The sequence below is a fragment of the Austrofundulus limnaeus genome, unplaced genomic scaffold, assembly GCF_001266775.1.
Source record: "Austrofundulus limnaeus strain Quisiro unplaced genomic scaffold, Austrofundulus_limnaeus-1.0 Scaffold7, whole genome shotgun sequence".
Taxonomy (NCBI): Eukaryota; Metazoa; Chordata; class Actinopteri; order Cyprinodontiformes; family Rivulidae; genus Austrofundulus; species Austrofundulus limnaeus.
In genome coordinates this window covers 3,082,616-3,086,963 of record NW_013952409.1, presented here as the reverse complement: position 1 = coordinate 3,086,963, position 4,348 = coordinate 3,082,616, and the positions used below count along the sequence as shown (strand labels likewise).

At 41.5% G+C, this 4,348-nt stretch overlaps 1 protein-coding gene across 1 annotated transcript in view; it reads right to left on the bottom strand.

Annotated features, from left to right (window-relative positions):
• The window catches only part of bmal1a (basic helix-loop-helix ARNT like 1a), a gene marked incomplete at its 3' end in the record, with an annotated part of 32,293 nt that overhangs the window by 23,497 nt on the left and 4,448 nt on the right, over positions 1-4,348 (bottom strand). The window contains 1 exon segment of the mRNA XM_014033123.1: positions 958-1,134.

Genomic DNA, 4,348 nt, shown 5'->3' with positions numbered 1-4,348 from the left:
GTGCGTACCAACGGTTCTTGCATGAGGCCCATTGTTCTGTCCTAAACGTTACCCTGAGGCCGCTTCATATTTTTGGAGGATGCTTTTATTTTAGCGAACCGCGCATCGTGGCTCACATTTCTTTTTATCCTTCTCTCCCTCTGTATTGGGAGGGGAGCTCAGAGCTCACCCTGCGTGACCGTTAGCAAGTAACGGCAGGTACAGGAAGCCACAGCGGCCAAAATACCTCAGAAACTCGCCTGAATAACCGAACTCTGTGAGATTCAGCATTTTATACTGGATTACTTTGGTTAATTCTGCGATTCCATCTGCGTTTCATTAACAACCTATAAACGGAAGTGGAGCAGAAGGTGGATTCTGATTGGCTGTTGTCGCTCACATTTCCGCCATATTTGATCGAGGAAGAGGCTCGCAGCTGATCACCGTGATCGACTTGAATTTTTTCTCCATCAATAATCGCCCCAGGCTACAGCAGCAGAAAACCCCACGGGGTGCCACTCCTGTCAGCTCGGAACAAAAACTGAAGCTTCGACTCACACCAGCTCACTAAAACTGGACAATAACTGAATAAAAAAAACATTTCCTGGTCGGATGAGTCTGGTTTCTCTGAACTCCAGTGGCATCCAGTCCCACTTGTGTTGATGCGCAGCTGATTGAGATCTGTGGTCTTTAAAACACGTTCAACATGCAACCAAACCTCTGAGGAATGTTTCCAACACTTGGTTGAATCTGTGCCACAAAGAATAAAGGCATTCCTGGAGGTAAAACAAGGTCCAACCCGGTGCTAGAAAGGTGGACCTGATAAGCATGTTTGTGTRTATTTTTAGCAAAAGCTAATTTGGCAGAAAACAGGAAGTTTTGAATTGAGCAAACACATTTTTATTTTTATTTTTTAGCGAGATATTCTACTTGACAGCACTTCTGAAACGACTCCCAGTGAAGCGCAAGAGCTGGTACCTGGATAAGAAACTGGAACAGGACCCTTGGACGTGCCTGGTTTCGTCTGAATCAGTCTGGTCAGCTCAGTCCTGGTCCGAGTCTGGTTTGATTCAGCCTGACCTAGTTTCGTCCACTTTCATGTGGCCTGCCACAGTTTGATGTGATCTTTATGCAGCTGGTGTGACCCGCCCACTTCTGCAAAGAAGAAAACGGTCGGTCAAAAGCAAATTCATAAAAGTAAAAMTGTTACCAAATGTGAACATGTAAATAAGACCACTGCTGAGTCACACATYGTGATTCTGTTATACATCATTCGGACTTTTTGTAGACAATAATTTTCTATTCTGTGATTAGTAAACTTTGACAAAAGTCTAAGGAATAAACCTGCATGCTGCAGGCACAGTTTTTAACCTGTTTATCTGCAAACATTATTTAAATGATTTCTTACAAATTGTAAAATGTTGCAGCAGTAAAAACTTTACAGAAACATCAGAGTTTGTTTTTTTTTTTTTTTTTTTTTTGAGTCAGTGGCACTGAGCGATAAGTATAAAGTAATAGGTATCCTATTAAATCACCATGTCCGTCTGGGAAGAAACTGTGAAGCTATAGACAGCAACAGGGGTGGTTCTAGGGCGGGGCCACTGGGGCAACGGCCCCTGCTAAATTCTGATTGGCCCCCTGAAGTGCCCCTGTCCTGTCACTCATCTGTCCTTTGCCTAAGAGCAATGATGGTGGCTGCAGTTCCATGCCCAAACACTAGAGGCGCTAATGAGTCAAACAGTAAAGTCCAGCATGAATCAATCTTACAGAAGTCGTCTTCTCTTCTTTAAAAGACAATTTTGCAAAATAAAAAATTTTCATTTTCTCACATGCTTTGAGAATATTTTATCCAAGTACAGTAAAAATGCCTGTAACATTGATAATTTAAGCTATTTTAATAACATTACATTACACTTGTTGGAACATTTGCGAATGGTTAGATTTATACACCTTACCAAAACCGAGGATTTATGTGCAAGGATGCTGAACAAAGACTTGGCCCCTCGAYGAATATTGTGGCCCCTTGATTGCCCCTTACTCAGAAAAATCCTAGATCTGCCACTGTCCTAGGTGATTCCCAGCACATCTGTCAGTTAGTTAGCTATACCAGTACAACTTGTTGGACGATAGGCTCTTGAATAAATGTCTAACATGCCTCAATTTGTGCTTTAGTTGTCAAAAAACTAATTATCTGAAAATGCCCATGCTTTAGATGGACTCAAGAGTGGCAAATGATCATATCCTCACTATCGGCGCTGATTTCCTTAATTTTGGAAGATCGGCCAATACTTAGATAAAATCTGTGGAAAAGATTGGCTTCTCTGCCTCCACAAAGGTCTGAGAATCAGCCACTGTCCTTGTTTGCTCTGCTGTGAAATGACCTAATGTCCAGTTAAAACAAGTTTGTATTGTTTCAAGTGTATTGTTCAATGTATTTCAATAAAATAACATTGAAGGTGTTTTGTGACCTTATAACATCTGACAGTGTCAACTATTTTTAAAAAAAATTGGTATCAACCTAGATCTGAATCAGCAGGTCAGGCATTTCAAAGATTGGTGATCGGAGATCAGCAAGAAAACTGGACTCTGTGCACCCCTAATCCACACTAGCCCATGTAAAATCCCACTGACCCATGTAGGTAATTTCCAGATGAAGTCTACGTAGGTGTTGGAGGAACTGATCCAGGTCTGAGGGATTTGTCAAAAGACAATGAATAAATGGGAAAAAAGAGAAAGACTCTTTATTTAATGGAAAGTAGATAATGAAGTGTTACTAGCTAATAACTAACTGTTTGTGAGACCGAGCTGTCTCTGATTCATGACGAATGTGTCCCACGGGAGACAATTTAAAAAGCCTTCAACTCTAATGTGTGCCTATAAAATGCTGTTGGCTGTGCTAGGTACAAGATGAGGTTCTTAAGCTGTTTAACTGGGACAAAGCTCTGGTCTAGAAGGGGGAAAACCACTATGTCGTGATTGAGCAGTGAAAGGAACTGGTGCTGGGAGTGGAAACTGGGTCACTCAGTCTCTATCCACCTACTTCTACCTCATCAGTGAGTCAGCAAGACATTCAGCTTAGTCTCCCTGTTGCACACACTGCGCCCACTCAGACATTCAGGAAGCAGCCAGCAAACCTGCTAATGAACCGAGGAAACATCCAGACAGTGGATAGGCTGTAAAACCTCAACCCTTCTCTAAACCAGTGGTTTTCCAACTCACCGCAGTGTTGGAAAGATGGAAAACCCCAATCAGATCAAGGATTTGTGGGATGCACAGCAGCCATAACTGTAATCCCCTACAGCAGCATGACTTGCAGTCAGCATATAATCTCAGCCTGCTACACTAGCCGTGTTTCCATCAAGGTTTTTTAATGCGCATTTTGAAGTATTGCATCAGAAAAGGTGAATGGAAACGGCTTGATTCGAAAAAACTTCGCAGAGCGACTGCAGCTGGAACCTCATTCCGCTGTCGGCGTATTCGCATTTACTCCCGTAACGTGAAAAGAAGTGCATTTCTGTCTGTACGTCTCCCGACCGCACGCAAAATCACCAAAACTAATTGATGACAGAATAATYACAACTTTCCCGATAGTAGCAACACGTTCCTGATAACTTCTCTCCATTTTCCTGAGATGCGACTAGGGTTGGGCGATATTGGCAAAAAAATTAATCACGATTAACTGTGGTATTTAGCCGATAACGATTAATTTGGCGATTAATCCCCTGGAGTCCCTGGACACCATTATGTCCTGGTCTCATGACCAATATAGTGGGAAAGATTTGCTCTTCATAAAAATCTGTTCCAATTTGTCAAAATTACAGACTTCGGGCTATCCACCAAATTTTAAATTATGTTGATAGATAAATCAATTGCAGAATTAATTTTTTTATGTTCGTCATATTTGAAGCGGAGAGGATCACCGACCAGACCGAACGGGGAAATCACCAGTCAGTATGACTGGTGGCATTAATCATATTAATCGTCAAGTGCCAAAGAATAATTGATTGATGTTTTTCTGACAATTAATTGCACATAATACGATTATGCGCAACCCTAGATGTGACTTCTACTTCCTGTTTCCTACATGCATGCGTGTGACGTAACTGATTCGCTTCAAGCCAGTTGATGGMMACACGTCTGATTCGCATTTCTTCGTTTTTTCCTTTTTGCGAAATTTTAAAAATTCGCTCAAAATTAAAATTGGATGGAAACACGGCAACTGTGGGTCAACAAAAGTGTGCTTAAAAAGATAAGTCTTCGCTTTTAAGATGATGCTTTCATGTATCAACACCATACTTTTTTTATTTTTTTAAGCTGAGGTTGTTCTTCCATGAAGCAGCTCTGTTGTCCTCCATCCATATTTTCAGTT